A 21711-nucleotide genomic window follows, 5' to 3' on the forward strand; every position below is an offset into this window, starting at 1 on the left:
CACTTCCATTGACTTCAAGCACAAGTTCTTTCCTTTAGTCTTGACTGGCCCGACATTCTTCCTAATTATGTGGAAGCTGTGGAAAGGGTTCAGAGGAGGTTTACTGGGATATTGCCTGGAATGAAAGGAAGGCCTTACAAGGAAAGGCTGAGGTAATGGAGGCTGTTTTAGTTGGAAAGAAGAAGGTCGAGAGGTGACTTAATTGCCTGCAACAGTAGTAGAATCGCCGACGCAAAGGACATTTAAAAAGGCATTGGACATACATATGGGTAATATTGGAAGGGTGTAGGTTAGATAGGCATCAGATTATTTTCCCAGGTCGGTGCAACATTGAGGGGCCAAAAGGCCTGTACTGCGCTGTAACGATCCATGTTCACTCTCTTGTGGGTCATTATCTCCAGAACGATTTGGGATGCTCTTTAACCCTAATTGCGAAGGGCATGGCCCCTCCGTGCTCTGCTCATTCCCTGTTCAGGTTCCTTCCAGCTTTTGTTTTTTACATTCCTCACATGCCATGTCCAATTCTAGCTTCCCAAACCTGGGATAGGCTTATTTTTTTTTTCCTTTTTGACTAAATTCCCAGCCTCCCTCGTTATCCAAGGGGCCCTTATATTGCTAGCCTTATCCCTCCTCCCTCCTGGAACATGCTGGTCGTGACGTCTAATCAGCAGACCTTTAACTAACTCCCATGTGCCCAATGTGGCATTGTCTGATGATAGCTCCTCCCAATTAACACTCCCTAGCTCCTGCCTAATACTGACATCATTTGCAATCCCACAATTTAGAAACATCACATTTATTCGTAGCTGCCTTAAAAAAAAACTTAAGTTGTGGTCACTGTTTCCAAAATGGTCTCCCACTGAAAGGATAGTCACCTGGCCAGGCTCATTCAGCAATATAAGGTTCACTATGGCCCCTCCCCCTCCTTTACATTACTATTTCAAGAAACCCTCTTGGATACACTTAACAAACTCTGCACCGTCTCAGCCTCTTGCTCTAAAGTAGTGCCAGCAAATGGTGGGGAAGTTAAAGGCACTGTGAGAACTCTGTTGTTATTGCCTCTTTCTCGAGTTTAGATAGGGGTAAGATAGGGGTTTAGATAGGGTTGACCATGAGAATCTTTTTCCACGTATGGAGTAAGCTATTACGAGGGGGCATAGCTTTAAATTAAGGGGTGGTAGGTATAGAACAGAAGTTAGGGGTAGATTCTTTACTCAGCGAGTCGTGAGTTCATGGAATGCCCTGCCAGTAGCAGTAGTGGGCTCTCCCTCTTTATGGGCATTTAAACGGGCATTGGATAGGCATATGGAGGATAGTGGGCTAGTATAGGTTAGGTGGGCTTGGATCGGCGCAACATTGAGGGCCAAAGGGCCTGTACTGCGCTGTATCTTTCTATGTTCTATGTTGTATGTTCTTTCCATAATCTGCTGAAATATTTGTACCTCGAGGTATCATTGGCAGATTGAGGGTCCGATAGTATAATCCCATCAACTGCATCCTTCTTATCCACGTTGCCTCAGTGAACGAGCCCCTCCAGTATGTCCTGAGTGCAAACGTAACATTCCCCCAATTGGCAACTCCTCCACCTCTTTTAACCTCCTCTCCATCTCGTCTGAAACAATGAAACCCTGGAATATTGAGCAGCCAGTCCTGTCCTTCTCCGAACCAAATCTCTGGAATGGCCACAATATCGGATCTGACCTTAACTACCTTAGCTATGTTGCGCCCTGTGTTGAAATTAACACAATCAACCCATTCGTACTATAGTGTTCATTTCTCTGTATTTCCTTTCTGATTGACTCGTTTACATCTTTCGATCTTCCTTCCACCCCCTCCCATCCCCCCCCCCCCCCCCCCCCCCCCCACGTGCTGCCCTGCTGCCTGCTGCTGCGGTTCCCAGGACCTTGCCATTCTAGGTTAAAGCTGAAAATGTGTTGCTAGAAAAGCGCAGCAGGACAGCCAGCATCCAATGAGCAGGAGAATCGACGTTTCGGGCATGAGCCCTTCTTCAGGAATTCCTGAAGAAGGGCTCATGCCCGAAACGTCGATTCTCCTGCTCCTTGGATGCTGCCTGACCTGCTGCGCTTTTTCAGCAACACATTTTCAGCTCTGATCTCCAGCATCTGCAGTCCTCACTTTCTCCCATTCTAGGTTAACCCCTTCCCTTGTAGCAGGAGCGAGCCTCCCTGTGAGGATATTGGTTCCTCTCTATTTCAGGTTACCCCTGCTCCAGAAGAGGTCCCAATTATTCAAGATCCTGAATCTCTCCCCCTGTACCAACTCTTCAGCCATGCATTCATCTATGCTATTTTTCAATTCCTTGTCTCACAAACACATGGGACTAGTGGTAATGCAGCGATTACTACCCTCAAGGTCCTACCTTTCAATCGTTCTCTACTTCGTTTGCTTACTCCTCAGGAGCTCATCCCTCTTTCTACACGTGTCGTGGGTAGCAATGTGCACCATGACCTCTGGCCTCCCATTCTCCCAATTCAGAATTTCATGCAAATACTCAGAGATATCCTTGACCCAGGTATCAGGGAGACGACACCCCATCCTGGAGCCTTGCACGCAGCCACAGTAACACCTGTCTAAGCCCCCAACTAGTGGCTCTCTTCCTATTTTCGCTCCCTTGGAGTGTGCCCGACCTTGTTCTACAGCAGAATCAGTTATAGAGTCCTACAGCACGGAGACAGGCCCTAGGGGCCAGACTGATCCCTGGCAACCATAATGTCCATCCATGGCAACCCCATTTCCCACCCAATGCCCCATATCCTTCTAATCCTTTCCTATCCATGTATTTGTCCAAATGCTTTTTAAATGTTGTTAATGTACTTGCCTCAGACAATTCCACTGACAGCTCATTCCGTATGAGAATCAGCATCCGTGTAAAAAGGTTGCTGCTAACGTTGTCTTTTATTCTTTCCCCTTTAACCTTAAACTGATGCCATCTAGTCCTCGATTCTTCAACCCTGGGAAAAAGACTGAATGCAATCACCCTATCCATGCCTCTCATGATCATATACATTTCTATAAGATCTCCCTTATGTCTCCTATGCTCTGAAGAAAAATGTTCCAGCTTGTCCAACCTCTCCCGGTAACTCAGGCCATTGCGTTGTGGTGCTATAGACCTGGCTACCGCTGTGCTACTCCCCTGAGAAGCTATCCCCAACAATGCACCAGCTCTCTCTCCTTAAACATCCCGCATCCAACCCCATCTTTGTCCTCTGTATGGTCCTCAGTGGGTCCTGCTGTTACTCCAACCCAACCACGCGGACACCCACCTACCTGATGGAACCTGAATGTTTGGACAGGACAAGATCATGGGTATAATTAAACGCAATGAATGAAAATCTGAAATTACATTTGGACTGAATGTAATGTAGAGCAGTGTGAAATGGAGGTGAATGACTTACGTCACCTGCTGTAAAGGTACTGACAGTAGAAACTGAGGTGATCATGAGTATATCGAGGTAGAATGTGGGAGACAAGCTGGGACTGTGTTGGGGTAGCCATGATGAGAGGGAACAAATGCTGGATGGGGAGTTTCAGCAGCTGACGGACTAACACTGAGGTGAGCCATCAGAAACTGAGCAAGTAACCATCATCTAATAGGACAGAGAAACTGATCCATCAGCCTGAAACTGACTGATCACGTGGTTGTCTGTGACTCCAACACAAGTGAATGGAAGCATTGCTCAGAGCCTGTTTCTGTAACATTCAACACAACCAGGAAATGGAAAGTGAATAATTAGCTGAAAACAAGACTCTATTAGAGTCAAAATCATTCAATGTTCAGTCACTGAATATTATAACCTGCAGAAAGGAATCTCCCAGAATCACAGCAGAAGGAGAAAACAAGCTTGGTAGAGACAAAATGAAACTACCGCCTGCATCAAAACAGCTCAGAACAAAGAGGCTGAATTCTCAACCAACTGACAAGCAATACAGATACTTTGAGAGTTACAGATCGAGTTCAGAATTATTCAGGAAACAGACTTACCAGATACACTGGTCGGTGGTGTGTGCCAAAAATCCATGAAATAGCTTTGTGATGTGCCGTTTTGTTCGTTGAGAAATTATTTTTTGTTTTCGCTAAGAAGAGCACATGTGTAGTTCACTGATCACTAGATTTACAGACAAAGGAAACCTGATCAAGGACTCACAGGTCAATTACACTGTTAGTGACAGTCCATCGCACACAACAATAGCCTGCTACACAGAGAACAGAACAGATTCTAGTTTAACAGAGACACTCTCACAATGAATATCTGCTGCTTTAATAAAAATGTTACCTGTTTGAAGAAAAGGAACATATCACCAATACAGCGAGACTTTTATACTGCCCAATATAACTGTGGAGTTTTTAACCAATTCAGTGATCACTGTTTCTATGTATTTTGAAGCTATTTTGAGCAGTGTATGTATCGTGGGTCGGTGTGGACTTGCTGGGCCAGGAGCCTGTTTCCACACTCGAGGGATTCTATTCAATACAATTGTCAACCTGTCCCACAGCAGGATGGTTAAGGCCTGAGGGGAGTCTGTACCGCGAGGGGCAGTGTCCCACAGCAGGATGGGTAAGGTCCGAGGGGAGTCTGTACCGGGCAGGGTCTGTGTCCCACAGCAGCATGGGTAAGGCCCGAGGGGACTCTGTACCGGGCAGGGGCAGTGTACCACAGCAGGATGGGTAAGGCCCGAGGGGACTCGGTACCGGGCAGGGGCTGTGTCCCTCACCAAGATGGGTAAGGCCCGAGGGGACTCTGTACCCGGCAGGGGCTGTGTCCCACAGCAGGATGGGTAAGGCCCGAGGGGACTCTGTACGGGGCAGGGGCTGTGTCCCACACCAAGATGGGTAAGGCCCGAGGGGAGTCTGTACCTCGAGGAGCTGTGTCCCACAGCAGGATGGGTAAGACCCAAGGGGAGTCTGTACTGGGGAGGGGTTGTGTCCCACTGCAGGGTGGGGAAGGCCTGAGGGGAGTCTGTACCAGGGAGTGGCTGCATCCCACAGCAGGATGGATAAGGCCCGAGGGGGGTATGTACCGGGAAATGGTCGTGTCACACAGCAGGATGGGCAAGACCTTGGACAAGTCTGGACCCGGGATTGACCCGGGATGGATAACGTCTGAGGGAAATCTGTACAGGTGAGGCGTTGTGTCCCACATTAGGGTGGGTGAGGCCGGACGGGAATCTGTACGGGGAGAATGTGTGTCCCACAGCATGATGGGTAAGGATCGAGGGGAGTCTGCACTGGGGAGGTGGTGTGTCCCACAGCAGGATAGGTAAGTCCCCAGGGGAGATTGCACCAGGAAGTGGTTGCATCCCACAGCAGGATGAGTAAGACCCGAGGGAACTCTGTACCCATGTGGTTGCGTCTCTCAGCAGGATGGGTAAGGCCCGAAGGTCTTCTGTACCGGGGAAGGTCTGTGTCCCACAGCAGGATGGGGAAGGCCTGAGGTGAGTCTGTACAGGAGAGGGGTTGTGTCCCACAGCAGGATGTGTAAGGCCAGAGGTGAGTCTGTACAGGAGAGGGGTTGTGTCCCACAGCAGGATCGGTAAGGCCCAAGGGGAGTCTGTTCCTGGGGGGGTTGTGTCCGACAGCAGGATGGTGAAGGCCCAAGGGGAGACTGTATCGGGGATGGGTCGTGTCCCACTGCGGGATGGTTAAGCACAGATGGTAATCTGTACAGGGGAGGGTATGCGCCCAAAAGCAAGATGAGTAAGGCTCAAGGGTAGACTGTACCGAGGAGGGTATGCATCCCAAAGCAAGATGGGTGAGGCCTGAGGACAGTCTGGGTATGAAATGTGTCCCACAGCCGGTTGGGTAAGGCCAGAGGGAAAACTGTACCCAAGTGGGGTTCTGTCCAACAGCAAGGTGGGTAAGGCTCAAGCTTAGACTTTACCGGGGAGGAGTTCAGTCCCACAGCAGGATGGTAAAGCCTAAGGGGAGTCTTTATCAGGGAAGGGGTGTGTCCTACAGCAGATTGGGTAAGGCCCAAGGAAAGTCTGTTTCGGGGAAGGGGTGGTGTCCCCCAGCAGGATGGGTAAGGCCTGAGGGGAGTCTGTACCAGGGAGGGATTGTGTCCCACAGCAGGATGGGTGAGGCTGGAAGGGAGAATGTATCTGTGAGGGGTTATGTCCCACAGCAGGATGGGTAAGGCCCGACGGGAGATTGTACTGGAGAGGCATTGTGTCCCACAGCAGGATGGGGAAGGCCGGAGAGAGTCTGTAACCTGGTGGTTGTGTCCCACAGCAGGATGGGTAAGGCCCGAAGATCTTCTGTACCGGGGAAGGTCTGTGTCCCACAGCAGATGGTTACGGCCTGAGGGGAGTCTGTATCTGCGGAGGGAATGTCTCCAACAGCAGGATGGGTAAGGCGAGAGGGGCGTCTGTATCTGTGAGGGGTTGTGTCCCACAGCATGATGGGTAAGGCCAGAGGGGAGACTGTACGGGGAGGGGTAGTGTCCCACAACATGATGAGTAAGGCCAGAGGGGAATCTGTACCCAAGTGGTTGCGTCTCTCAGCAGGATGGGTAAGGCCCGAAGGTCTTCTGTACCGGGGAAGGTCTGTGTCCCACAGCAGAATGGGGAAGGCCTGAGGGGAGTCTGTACAGGAGAGGGGTTGTGTCCCACAGCAGGTTGTGTAAGGCCTGAGGTGAGTCTGGACAGGAGAGGGGTTGTGTCCCACAGCAGGATCGGTAAGGCCCAAGGGGAGTCTGTTCCTGGGGGGGTTGTGTCCGACAGCAGGATGGGGAAGGCCCAAGGGGAGACTGTATCGGGGATGGGTCGTGTCCCACTGCGGGATGGTTAAGCACAGATGGTAATCTGTACAGGGGAGGGTATGCGCCCAAAAGCAAGATGAGTAAGGCTCAAGGGTAGACTATACCGAGGAGGGTATGCATCCCAAAGCAAGATGGGTAAGGCCTGAGGACAGTCTGGGTATGGAATGTGTCCCACAGCAGGTTGGGTAAGGCCAGAGGGAAAACTGTACCCAAGTGGGGTTCTGTCCAACAGCAAGGTGGGTAAGGCTCAAGCTTAGACTTTACTGGGGAGGAGTTCAGTCCCACAGCAGGATGGGTAAAGCCTAAGGGGAGTCTTTATCAGGGAAGGGGTGTGTCCTACAGCAGATTGGGTAAGGCCCAAGGAAAGTCTGTTTCGGGGAAGGGGTGGTGTCCCCCAGCAGGATGGGTAAGGCCTGAGGGGAGTCTGTACCAGGGAGGGATTGTGTCCCACAGCAGGATGGGTGAGGCTGGAAGGGAGACTGTATCTCTGAGGGGTTGTGTCCCAGAGCAAGGCCCGACGGGAGATTGTACTGGAGAGGCATTGTGTCCCACAGCAGGATGGGGAAGGCCGGAGAGAGTCTGTAACCTGGTGGTTGTGTCCCACAGCAGGATGGGTAAGGCCCGAAGGTCTTCTGTACCGGGGAAGGTCTGTGTCCCACAGCAGATGGTTACGGCCTTGAGGGAGTCTGTATCTGCGGAGGGAATGTCTCCAACAGCAGGATGGGTAAGGCGAGAGGGGCGTCTTTATCTGTGAGGGGTTGTGTCCCACAGCATGATGGGTAAGGCCAGAGGGGAGACTGTACGGGGAGGGGTAGTGTCCCACAACATGATGAGTAAGGCCAGAGGGGAATCTGTACCCATATGGTTGTGTCTCACAGCAGGATGGGTAAGGCCCGAAGGTCTTCTGTACCGGGGAGGGTCTGCATCCCACAGCAGATGGTTATAGCCTGAGGGGAGTCTGTATCTGCGAGGTGTTGTGTCCCACAGCAGGATGGGTAAGGCCTGAGGGGAGTCTGTACCACGGAGGGTTGCGTCCCTCAGCAGGATGGGTAAGGCCCGAAGGGACACTGTACCGGGGAGAAGTTCAGTCCCACAGCAGGGTGGGTAAAGCCTAAGGGGAGTCTGTATCAGGAAGGGGTTGTGTCCCACAGCATGATGGGTAAGGCCAGAGGGGAATCTGTACCCATATGGTTGTGTCTCACAGCAGGATGGGTAAGGTCCGAAGGTCTTCTCTACCGGGGAGGGTCTACGTCCCACTGCAGGATGAGTAAGGCCTGAGGGGAGTTTGTACATGGGGAGGGGTTGTGTTCCAATCAGGATGGGTAAGGCCCGAGGGGAATCTGTATTGGGGATGGGATATGTCCCACTGCAGGAAGGTTAAGGCCAGATGGTATTCTGTACCGGGGAAGGTATGCGTCCCAAAGCAAGATGGTTAAGGCCCGAGGACAGTCTGTACTGGGGATGGAATGTATCCCACAGCAGGTTGGGTAAGGCCAGAGGGAAATCTGCACCCAAGTGGGGTTGTGTCCAACAGCAGGGTGGGTAAGGCTCAAGATTAGACTTCAGGGAGGGGTTGTGTCCCATGGCAGAATGGGTAAGGCCCGAGGGGACGCTGTACCGGGGAGTGGTTGTGTCCCAAAGCAGGATGGTAAGGCTGGAGTGGAATGTGTACCGGGGAGGGGTTGTGTCCCACAGCATGTTTGGTAAGACCTGAGGAGAGTCTGTGCCAGAGAGGGTCAGTGTCCCAAAACACGATGGTAAGGCCCCAGGGGAGCCTTACCGGGGAGAGGTTCGGTCCCACAGCAGGATGGGAAAGGCCCGTCAAGAGTCTGTACCAAAGTGGGGTTGTGTCTCACAGCAGGATGGGTAAGGCCCAAGAGGAGTCTGTATCGGGTAGGGGCTGTGTCCCACAGGAGGATGGGTTGGACCGAGGGGAGTCTGTACCCAAGTCGGGCTTTATCTCTCAGCAGGATGTGTGAGGCCCGAGGGTAGTCTGTACTGGAGAAGGGATGTGTCCCACAGCAGGATGGGTAAGGCTCAAGGGTAGACTTGTATCGGAGAGGGATTCGGTCCTACAGCAAGATGGGTAAGGCCCTGAGGACTGTCTGTATCGGGGAGAGGTTGTGTCCCAAGCAGGATGGGTAAGGCCCGAGGGGAGATTGCACCAGGGAGATGTTGGGTCCCACAGCAGGATGGGTAAGGCCCGTTGAATGTCTGTACCGGGGAGGGGCTGTGTCCCACAACAGGATGGGTAGAGCACGAGGAGAGTCCAACCCGTGGAGGAGTTGTGTCCCACAGCAGGATGTGTCAGGCCCGAGTAGAGTCTGTACTGGGGAGGGATTGTGTCCCACAGCAGGATGGGTAAGGCCCGTTGAGAGTGTGTACCCAAGTGGGGTTGTTTCTCACAGCAGGATGGGTGAGGCAAGAGTGTAGTCTGTACCAGGGTGGGTATGCGTCCCAAAGCAGGAATGGTAAGGCTCAAGTGTAGACTGAACCGGGGAGGAGTTCGGTCTCACAGCAGGATGGGTAAAGCCTGAGGACAGTCTGTACCGGGGAGGGGTTGTTTCCCACAGCCAGATGGTTAAGGCCAGATGGGCATCTGTACCGGGGAGGGGATGTGTCCCACAGCAGGATGGGTAAGGCCCGAGGGGAGTCTGTACCGGGGAGGAGTTCGGTCCCACAGCAGAATGGGTAAGGTTCGAGGGCCATCGGTACCGGTGAGGGATTGTGTCCTACTTCAGGATAAATAAGGCCCGAGGCGAATCTGCACCGGGGAGGGGTTGTGTCCCAAAGCAGGATTGGTAATGTCTGAGAGGAGTCTATGTTGGGGAGGGGTTGTGTCCCACAGCAGAATGGGTAAGGCCTGAGGAGTGACCGAGAGCAAAGATTTACCTTGGGAGCTGAGGGGCAACATTTTCCACAGAGGACGGTACATATACGGAATGGACTGCCAGTGGCGCATGGGAGAAACAAGAACAATTACAACATGGAAAAGACATTTTGGCAGGAACATGGAGGGGAGAAGATTTGAAGGGCCATGAGCCAAACGCAGGGAAATGCATCTCATTCAGTTCAGGAAACCTGGTCAGCATTGATAACTTCGGCCAGAGAGTCATGCAGCACAGAAACAGACCCTAAGTCTTGGGTTATTGGGGGAGTGGACTATCGTGACAAGGCATTTTGTTGAGACTGAAGTAAGTTAGAGAGATATGGATGGTCGTCTGGAATGGAGCAGGTTTCAAATGTGTGATGTGATAGGTGAGAGGGCAGGAAAGTACAGAGATAGGAACTGTTTTGGGCATTAGAATGATTGAAGACACTGTATCTATGGCTTGTCTTGTGGATCAGTGTGGAAGAGGGAACACAGAACAGAACATTCCCAGACAGCATTCCCACCCTCTCGTGGAAGGCCTGCTTTCTGCTCTTTTTTACTGATGCTCACTAAGACAGCACAGGCCTGGACTGATAACTGTGACACTCCCGATGTTGTCTTAGTACAACAAAACTTGTAGTTAGAGCGGTGACTGAACCTGGGGTGTGTCTGTACTGTGCTCCCCCTCCAGCACAATAGCTTTGTCATGTCCTGTTAGCTGATGTTTGGAGCCCTTTCATTGCTCTCTGCTCTGTGCACTGAGAGTGATCTTACCTCACTGCAGGATTTATTGAAGGCTCTAGATCTCCCTGCCCTGTGTCTCTCTGGCTGCCAAACCATCTTCAATGAGGGATGGATGAGACACTCAGCAGCTGGGAAGTCTATTAGGTCAGGACCTTCCTGGGCATCTACAGACAGATAGACAGAATGGGAAAGTAGACTGATGCAGTGAGTGCTACACATGTCAAATGGCACTGAGTCCCACAGAAATCTGGAACATCCCAGTCTCAATCGTCTCTCTGGAGTGGAGAGTTCTGTTTGCTCAGGATCTGGAGTAGCTGCAAGAGCGAGGGACACTGACAGAGGCAACGATTAGACCCACACAGTGAGGGATACCACATGGAGAGATACTAATATCACCAGAGTGCAAGATCAAACAATTGTGCAGGAAGAAAGGGTTTTTATTCATGTTGCACTGGGATATACAAACTGCGAGCAGGCAAAGTGATGGTCTAGTGGCATTATGTGAGACAATTTATCCAGGAACTCAGTAAATGTCCTCTGGACACAGGTTCAAATCCCACCATTGCAAATGATTGAATGTGAATTAAATGCTTCAAAAATATGTAATTAAAAACCTGTAAGTGAGTATTAAACAATTGCTGATGTTAAGAAAAAATCACCGGGTGCATTCATGTCTTTAGTGAAGTAATCTAAGGTGGGTCTATCCTCCAAATGTCCGAGATCCCGATAGTCCCGCCCTCCTGCACATTGACCTTCTCAAGATGGCGGCTCTGAGGCCCGCGCTCCCTCTTCCCTCAAACAAATGGCGGCCGTGACCCTGGGCCGCTTTCCCGACAGAGACCTCCATCTCCTTTTCCGGGCCTGGAGGGTCTTTTTCGGGTTTTTTCATCTATCCGCGTCTTGTGAATTCTCTCCGCTCCTTTCTCCCAGTGAGTCTCCCACACGCCGCTCTCTGAAGCCGATTGTAGCCGCACCCGGAGAAAGCTGCTCCATGTCTCGCCGTGTCCTGGTTAATGTGACACTGCGCATGCCCTTCATAGAAACCAAACTGCGCGTGCGTCGGAGGCTATAGAGAATATTCATAACTGCACAGAATCACGGGAGAAATATTAGACATTAACAATTGCTCTGTCGAGTTACAGTCATTGATATGGTTTAAATACAAATAGATTTTTCGCTCCAACTTAACCATACTGGTATGTAAATTACCAATCGTTCTGGGAGTTTGAAAATAATTTTGTTACTCGAGTTGTGTAAATCGATTGGAAATATGTACATTGTCAGATTTACATCTTAACTATGTTGTCAGATTTACATCTTAACGATTTCTTTAAAACCTCACATTGTTCTATGAGAGGGGATTATGCTCCACTATGTCGTGAGAATGATCAATCCTGCAAAACAGTTTACTTTCTGACCAATCCTGAAGCGTTCACTCCCGAGAATGCATTGGTCCCGCTCCTCACTCACTCTGGTTAGAGGACCGGACGCTGCTCTGTCCTCCAGTTCCGCCCCTTCCTCCCAATTGCAGTGTTGATTGAGGCGCGACTCAGCAGCTAAGCAACAGAAACATTAAATGACAAGGAAAATTGGAGTCGATGCGTTGTGATGCGGTGAAAATATCCCGAATCGTGGACCGAGAGGCCTGGGTTCAATTCACAGATGGTGCAGGTGTGTGTAAAAACAACTTTGAACAGGTTCATGAGGGAAAACAAGGGAAGTCAGGAACCGAGTAAAAACAATAGAAAACGCATACAATGTGGTGGGGCTCTCAATACTCAGATGATTTTAGTCTTTACCAAGTGTTTCAGGGTCCCAATACAGTGTGTTCCACTCTTCCTTGTGCACAGCCATATACCACGATTGTGGGATAAATTGTTGTGGTGAGATATAAAGGTGCTTTTCTGGATTTCCCTCAGTTTTCGAAGGAGAAAATAGATGAGAAGGAGTAGTGTTTTGTATGGAGTTACCTGTCCCCCTCCTGTTGCAGCATCTTATTATTGCCCTGACTCTACCTCGTACATGTTTGGTAGAGATCAATGACATTTCATAAGCCCACAATACAAGATCCGTCACTCTGTTTAAGACAGCAGAAATTTCTTTTAGCGCTATAGTCATGACATGCATGGACCTGTTGCAATGCTTCAAGGTCCATGAGGCAGCCATACTCTTTATGATAGACAAACTGAGTTTGGAACCTCCTCTGTCCTTAAGACTTTATGCACGGCTTGCACTCTTCCATTTCCCCTTTGCATGTTGCCTTTCCAACCCACCCCACCTGCATCACTCCACAGTTGGAGCTGTCAAGAAGTCTGTGGAATAGCCTCCCTAACCTTCTCTATCATCCGTTTAAGATGTATTTTAAAATCATTCTCTTTAATCAACGTTTTGATCATCCATGAAGCACCTTAGGAGGTTTGCCATTGTGAAAGATCCCATACAATGCAAGTAGTTGTTGTTATTGCTGTACATTATGAGAAACAGGAATGATGCAGTCAAAATTCTAACTAGAAAGTCACTGATAGGCGTAGTGTATAGGCCACCAAATAATTACTTCACATTGTCATCGGCAATAAACAAAATCATAACTAATGCCTGTACAAATGGTACAGCTATTATCGTGGGTGATTTTAATCTTAACGTAGATTGGTCAAACCAGGTCAAACCTGACCTGCTGCGCTTTTCCAGCAACACATTTTCAGCTCTGATCTCCAGCATCTGCAGTCCTTACTTTTTCCTTGGATGCTGCCTGACCTGCTGCGCTTTGACAGCAACACATTATCAACTCAAACCAGCTCAGTCAAGGTAGCCTTGAGGAGTTCATTAAGTGTATTCATGATAGTTTTCTTGAACAGTATGAAATGGAACTGACAAGGGAGCAAGCTATCCAAGCCTGGCCCTGTGCAATTAGGCAGGAATAATTAATGACTTCAGAATTAGGGATCCCCTGGGAAGAAGCGATCACCGTATGGTTGAATTAGAATACATGTGGAGAGTGCGAAGATAAAATGTAATAACTGGGTCCTGTGCTTGAACACTGGGAACTACAATAGAATGTGAGAGAATCTGGATAAAGTAGACTGGAAACAAAAATTTTATGGTGGGAAGTTGATGAGCAGTGGAAGATTTTCAAAAACATTTTACAAAAGTCTATTCCAGTGAAAAGGAAGGACTGTATGAAAAGGCATATTCGGCAATGGGTATCTGAGGAAAGTGATCAAATTAAACCATAAGACCATAAGACATAGGAGTGGATGAAAGGCCATTCGGCCCATCGAGTCCACTCCACCATTTAATCATGGCTGATGGGCATTTCAACTCCACTTACCCGCATTCTCCCCGTAGCCCTTAATTCCTTGTGACATCAAGAATTTATCAATCTCTGCCTTGAAGACATTTAGCGTCCCAGCCTCCACTACACTCCGTGGCAGTGAATTCCACAGGCCCACCACTCTCTGGCGGAAGAAATGTTTCTGCATTTCTGTTCTGAATTGATCCCCTCTAATTCCAAGGCTGTGCCCACCGGTCCTAGTCTCCTCGCCTAACGGAAACAATTTTCTAGAGTCCACCCTTTCCAAGCCATGTATTATCTTGTAAGTTTCTATTAGATCTCCTCTTAACCTTCTAAACACCAGTGAAAACAATCCCAGGATCCTCAGCCATTCCTCGTATGTTAGACCTACCATTCCAGGGATCATCCGTGTGAATCTCCGCTGGACACGCTCCAGTGCCAGCATGTCCTTCCTGAGGTGTGGGGACCAAAACAGGACACAGTACTCCAAATGGGGCCTAATCAGAGCTTTTTAAAGTCTCAGTAGCACATCGCTGCATTTATATTCCAACCCTCTTGAGATAAATGACAACATCGCATTCGCTTTCTTAATCATGGATTCAACCTGCATGTTTACCTTTAGAGAATCCTCGACTAGCACTCCCAGATCCCTTTGTACTTTGGCTTTATTAATTTTCTCACCGTTTAGAAAGTAGTCCATGCTTGTATTCTTTTTTCCAAAGTGCAAGACCTCTCGTTTGCTCACATTGAATTCCATCAGTCTTTTCCTGGACCACTCTCCCAAACTGTCTAGATCCTTCTGCAGCCTCCCCACTTCCTCAGTACTACCTGCCTGTCCACCTATCTTCGTACCATCAAAAAACTTCGTTAGAATGTCCCCAGTCCCTTCATCAAGATCATTCATATATAATGTGTCTATGCAGGTAACCATGCCGAGGATCAAATCAACAACAAGTCCAGCAGTAACTTTAGTGCAATTGCCGAATGGGCAGACTGTTTAAGTCCAAGGAGTTATCCAAGCAGCTCAGTCCTCAGTCATACAATCCTCTCAAGTTCAGACTGTTCAGATTTCTACTATACTTGAAAATGAGGACTCCCAGGAATCTGTGGATAGCATGACTGACTCTCACAAACGTAAAGAAATTCTACCGAGACGGCCTTCATACAGGAAAATCCTGAATGAACTTTCTTCTGATCCCCCCAGTGTGCCAAGAAATCGATGAGGAGAAATCAGAAGAAGAGTCTGTCTCAACCATTACTACAATGACAATGCAGACACCCATCTATCAGACTGGCAGCGGACAATACATTGCTATTACACAGGGGGGAGCAATTCAGTTGGCCAACATGGTACGGATGGAGTGCAAGGACTCCAGACACTAACAATGACCAACGCAGCTACAGCCAAGGTTGGAGCAGCCATTATACAGTATGCACAGAGCCCTGATGGACAGCAAATCTTTGTGCCGGGCAAAACTTTGATAGAAATTGTCCCATTGTACAGACACAGCATGGGTTCATGAAGGGCAGGTCATGCTTGACCAATCTTTTGGAATTCTATGAAGACATTTCAAGCAAGGTGAACAACGGGGACCCAGTGGATGTGGTGTAGCTGGATTTCCAAAAAAAAAATAACCATCAACAAGGTGCTGTGCAAGAGGCTGTCGCATTCTGTAAGGGTGCATGGTGTAAGGGATAGAAGATTGGTTGACTAATAGGAATCAAAGTGTGGGTATAAATAAGTATTATTCTGGCTGGCAATCATTGACAAGTAGTGTGCCTCAGGGATCGGTGTTAGGACTGCAATTATTTACAATTGATACAGATGATTTGGAACCAAATGTAGGGTGCCAAAGTTTGCATGCGACACTAAGATGATTAGCGGAACAAAGTGAGTGGAGGACTGTGAAACTTTGCAGTGGAACATAGATGCATTGAGTGAGTGGGTAATGGTCTGTCAAATGAAATAGAATGTTTGTAAATATAAAGTTTCTCCTCTCTGGTTGTAGTAACATTTAAAAAAATACTTGAAAGTTATAAAGTTTAATCATTTGCTCTTCAGAGGGACCTGAGCATCCTTCTGCATGAAGGTTGGTCACCAGATACAACAATCAGTTCAGAAAACAAATGGAATTTTGTCCTTCATTCCTGAAGGGATTGTGTTTAAAAGCAGAGGTTATTTTCCAGCTGTATTTGGGTGCTGGTGAGGCCACACCTGGAGTACTCCATGTAGTTTTTATCTCCTTAGTTGAGAAAGGATGTACTGGCACGAGATGGGGGTGCCGAGGATGTTAACTAGGTTGACTAGTTGAGGGGGTGGGCTAAAGAGAGACTGATTAGATTGGGATTATATTCATTGGAATTCAGAAGAATGGAAACATATAAAATAATGAATGGAATGGAGAAAATAGAAGTAGAGAGATGTTTCCATTGGCAGGTGAAGCTAGGACAAGAGGGCATCACCACAAGACTAGAGGCAGCAAATTTAAGACTGAATTGAGAAGGAACTTCTTGACCTCGATGGAATTCATTGCCCAGGGAAGTAGTTGATTCTAGTTCAGTAAACGTTTTTAAAGCTTGGTTAGATTTTTTTAAAAAGTAATTAATTAATGGACATGGTGAGAACCTGGGTAAATGTGGTGCCAAACAATTGGGCTGTTTTCTCCTTGATGGTGTCAAGCTTCGTCAGTGTCGTTGTGGCTAACTCATTCAGGCAATTGGCGAGTATTCCATCTCACTCCTGACTTGTGCCTTGCAGATGGTGAACATGCTTTGGGAAGACAGGAGGTGAGTTACTTGCGCAGTATTCCTAGCATCTGATCTGCTCTTATGTTTATGTAGCGAGTCCAGCTGAGTTTCTGGTCAATGGTAACCCCAAGTGTGTTAATAGCGTGGTGGGGAGGGGGGAGGAATTTAATGACAAATATGCTGCTGAATATTAAGTGGTTGTATTGCTTCTTAGAGGTGATGGTAATTGTCTGGCATCTGTGTACTGCGAGTGTTACTTGTCACTTGTCAGCCCAAAGCTGGATATTGTCCAGACCTTGTTGCATTTTGGCATGGACTGCTTCCGTACCTGAGCATTTGCAAATGGTGCTGAGCATTGTGCAGACATTGTCGGATATCCCCACTTCTGACCTTATGATGGAGAGAAGGCCATTCATGAAGAAGCAGAAGATTTTTGGACCTAGGTTTCATCCGGAGGGCTACTGAAGATGTTACCTAGTATGGTGACGAAACGTCTGAAAATGAACATTCCAGCTCAAGGAGCAAACCTACATTCACATTATCCTGAGGGACTACTGCAGAGATATTATGGAACTGAGATGACTGACCTCCAACAACAATGACCGTTTTCCTATCTGTCAGGTATAACTCCAATAATGAAGTACTTGCTCGCAATATCCTTTTTGCTTGGGATCCTTGATGCCAAATTTAAAAGAATGCAGCCTTGATTTCAAGTGCTGGAATTCAGTTCATTTTTCTATGTTTGAACAAAAGCTGTGTTGATGTCAGGAGCTGAGTGGTCCTAGTTGAATCCAAGCTGGGCGTCACTGAGCAGGTTATTGCTGAGCAGGTGCTGCTTGACAGCACTGTTGATGAGTCCTTCCATCACTTTATTGATGATGGAGATTAGAATGATGAGGCGGTATTTCTGGGTTGAATTTGCCCTGGGTTTTATGTACAGAACATACTTGAGCAGATTTTTTTCCCCATTGTTGCATTCACTTTTGCACTAGGGTTCATCATCCATCTTGATGGGATTTTTGAGTGGTTTATCTGTTGGGGCATGACATTACAGATTGTGCTGGAGTATAGTTCTTCTGCTATTGATGGATCACAGCGTCTTATGGATGCTCAGTCTTGAGTTGCTAGATCTGTGGGAAGGCTGTGCCATTTAGCATGGTAACAGTGCCACACAACACAATAGAGTTTATTCTCAATATGACCGTGAGACTTTGCCTACTCAACGACAGTGCAGTGGTCAGTTTTACCGATGCTGTCATGGACAGATGTACCTGCAGTTGGTATATTTTTTTCCCTCTCTTTCATTCCCTCACTACCTTCTGCAGACCCAATCTAGTAGCTATGTCCTTTAGGACCCGACCAGCGTGATCAGTAGTACTGCTGCAAAACCACACTTGGTGGTCGACTTTGAAATTCCTCAGCCAGAATACACTTTGTGCCCTTTTCACAGTCAATGCTTTCTCCAAGTGTTGTTCAACGTGGAAGAGTACTGATTCAACTGAGGAATGACGTTACATGGTAATCAGTAAGGCTGCTTTGCCCACGTTTACTTCAAAGTCATGGGACTTCATAGGGTCCAGAGTTAATTTTGGGGACTCACAGAGCAACTACCTCCAGAATGTATCGCACTGAGCTGCCCTCTCTGCTGGATCGGTCCTGACCTTGGGCCAGAACATATCCAGTGATGGTGATGGTGGTGTCTGGGGTATTTCTGAAAGGTGTAATTTCGTGAGCAAGACTATGTCAGGCTGTTGCTTCACTAATCTGTAAGGCGGTTGTCCCAATATTGGCACTAAGCCCTCAGATGTAAGAACATAGAACATAGAACTGTACAGCACAGAACAGGCCCTTCAGGCCACGATGTTGTGCCGACCATTGATCCTCAAGTAAGGTAAACCTAACGTACGAACCCTCAAATGTCTGTGACCATATGCATGTCCAGCACTCTCTTAAAAATCCCAATGACCTCGCTTCCACAACAACTGTTGGCAATCCATTCCGTGCTCTCACAACTCTCTGCGTAAAGAACTCGCCTCTGACATCCACTCTATAATTTCTGCCAAGCGGCTTTAAACTATGACCCCTCCTGTTAACAATTTCTGCCCTGGAAGAAAGTCTCTGGCTACCAACCTTATCTATCCCTCTCATTATCTTGATCACCTCAATTAGGTCCCCTCTCTTCCTTGTTTTTCTCCAAAGAAAAATGTCCGAGCTCAGTCAACCTCTCTTCGTTAGATAAGCCCTCCATTCCAGGCAGCATCCTGGTAAACCTCCTCTGAATCCTCTCCAAAGCATCCACATTTTTCCTATAATAGGGCGACCGGAACTTGATACGGTATTCCAGGTGCGGTCTAACCAAAGTTTTATAGAGCTGCAACAAGATCTCACGACTCTTACACTCAATCCCCCTGTTAATGAAAGCCAAAACCCCATATGCTTTCTTAACAACTCTGTCCACTTGGGTGGCAATTTTAAGGTATCTATGTACCTGCACACCAAGATCTCGCTGTTCATCCACATTACCAAGAATCCTGTCTTTAATCCTATAATCAACATTCATGTTCGACCTTCCAAAATGCATCACTTCGCACTTATCCAGGTTGAACTCCACCTGCCACCTCTCAGCCCATCTCTGCATCCGGTCAATGTTACTCTGCAGCCTTTATACTGTCCTTTATACTGTCAACGACACCTCCAACTTTTATGTCGTCTGCAAACTTGCTAACCCATCCTTCAATCTCCTCATTCAAGTTATTAATACAAATTACAAAGGGTAGAGGCCCAAGAGCAGAGTACTGTGGAACACCACTCACCACTGACTTGCAGGCAGAATACTTTCCTTCCACTGCCACTCGCCTGTCTTCTGTCGACCAGCCAACTCTGTATCCGGACAGCTAAATTCCCCTTTATCCCATTCCTCCTGACTTTCTGAACGAGCCTACCATGGGGAACCTTTTCAAATGCCTTGCTGAAGTCCATATACATCACATCTACCGCTCGAGCCTCATCAATTTGTCTAGTAACATCCTCAAAGAACTCAATAAGATTTGTGAGGCATGACCTGTCCCTCACAAAGCCGTGCTGACTGCATTTAATGAAGCCATGCTCTTCCAGATGGTCATAAATCCTATCCCTCAGAATCCTTTCCAACACGACAGATGACAGATGTGAGACTGACTGGTCTGTAATTGCCGGGGATTTCCCAATTTCCTTTCTTGAAGAGAGGAATTAATTTGCCTCCCTCCAGTCCTCAGGTACGAATCCTGTGGAGACCAAGCGTGCAAAGATTTTCGCAAGCGGCGCAACAATCACATTTCTCGCTTCCCAAAGCAGCCGGGGCCAAATCTAGTCTGGCCCTGGCGACTTGTCGATCTGAATGTTTGTCAAAATTTTCAGCACATCAGCTTCCTCAATCTCTATCCGTTCCAGCATGTTTACCTGCTCCTCAATGGTTTCATTCACTACAAGGTCCTTTTATTTAGTTAAGACAGAAGCAAACAACTCATTTATGGCTTCCCCTACCTCCTCAGACTCGAGGAGTTCCCTATGCTATCCCTGATCGGCCCTACTATTTGTTTGATTATTCTCTTATTCCTCACATACGTGTAAAACGCTTTTGGATTCTACCTAATCCTTCCTGCCAAGCCTTTTTCGTGCCCTCTACTGGCTCTCCAGACAATTTTTGAGCTCCTTCCTCGCCTGGCTGTAATTCCCTAGAGCTAAGGAAGACCCTTGCTTCCTCCACGTTACGTAAGCTGCCTTCTTTCTTTTGACGAGAAGCTCCTCCGCTCTTGTCATCCAAGGTTCCTTTATCTTACTCCTTCTTGCCTGTCTCAGAGGAACACATTTATGCATCACTCGCAACAGCTGTTCCTTAAACAGTCTCCACATGTCTATAGTGCCCTTTCCATAGAACAATTGCTCCCAGTCCATGTTTCCCAACTCACGTCTGAAAGCATCATGTTAGTAAGAAGGGCTTTACAGGTTCGACAGTAATGTTTCCAAATGACTTTTTCGGTGGTCAGATCGATACCTGTTGGTCCACACGGTTTTATTTCTTTGAGATTTTGTATAGATTGATATAACTGAATGACACGCTAGACCATTTCAGAGGGCGATTGAGAGTCATCACATTGCTTTGGGTCTGGAGTGAGGATAAACGATTACTTTATTGGAGGATTTTAGTGAACCAAATGGATTTTTTTCTGACAATCGGGAATGATTTCATTCTCATCAGTGTATTCTTATTTCCAGCTTTTTAAAAAATTACTGAATTGAATTTCCACCATCTGCATTGGTGGGATTCGAACCTGGGTCCACAGAACAAGAGCTGAATTGCTGGATTGATAATCTAGCGATTATACCATGAGGCCTACTTGGAACCACATGTTGTACTCAGCTGCTATTTCTTGTGTTGCCCTGTTTTTATTTCATTGCTTATGTTTATCTGGATGCTCATCCTTCAATAAATCCTGATTGAAATACACCGTTATGAACGTCTTCTGGACTGCTCGAATTTCATTCAGTCTATTTTGTTTGCAAGACATTTCAAGGCAGCTGTACATCAGAGAAGAACAGGAGGAGGTAATGGGTGATTGTGCACTGTACCTGTCACCGGACCACCTTATCTGTCCAGCCACCTAAAGTATTTATTGTGGGTAAGAGAACCGCCGAATTATTATAACACCGATGGAGGTCTGTCAACCCATTGTGGGGTCACAAGCACTTCAACTGCACAATTGGAGGTACAGTGCATGGAGATAGATGGTGTGAGAGAGAAATAAACAGATGTTGTGGTTCTGTTCGCCGAGCTGGGAATTTGTGTTGCAGACATTCCGTCCCCTGTCTCGGTGACATCCTCAATGCTTGGGAGCCTCCTGTGAAGCGCTTCTGTGATGTTTCCTCCGGCATTTATAGTGATTTGTCTCTGCCGCTTCCGGTTGTCAGTTCCAGCTGTCCACTGCAGTGGTCGGTATATTGGGTCCAGGTCGACGTGCTTATTGATTGAATCTGTGGATGAGTGCCATGTCTCTAAGAAAAACCTGATTGTTCTCTCAAATCTTCTCACAAACTTTGAAGAAATAAACAGAGAAAAAGAAAGTGAAGTGAGATAAACTGAGAGAGAATAGAAAGGGGAGCAATTGACTGAGTGGGGGAGGAAGAGGTGTTAGATGAGGGTGAAGTCAGATAGATCAGAAGATAGCATGAGGGTAGATAAATACGGACAGAAAGAAGTTTGAGGTTTTATTTCGAAATTCCTCTGAACTGCAAGCCCT

The sequence above is a fragment of the Chiloscyllium plagiosum genome, unplaced genomic scaffold, assembly GCF_037043375.1.
Source record: "Chiloscyllium plagiosum isolate Xiang-an unplaced genomic scaffold, Cpla_swu_hap1 HiC_scaffold_13, whole genome shotgun sequence".
NCBI classification, from domain to species: Eukaryota; Metazoa; Chordata; class Chondrichthyes; order Orectolobiformes; family Hemiscylliidae; genus Chiloscyllium; species Chiloscyllium plagiosum.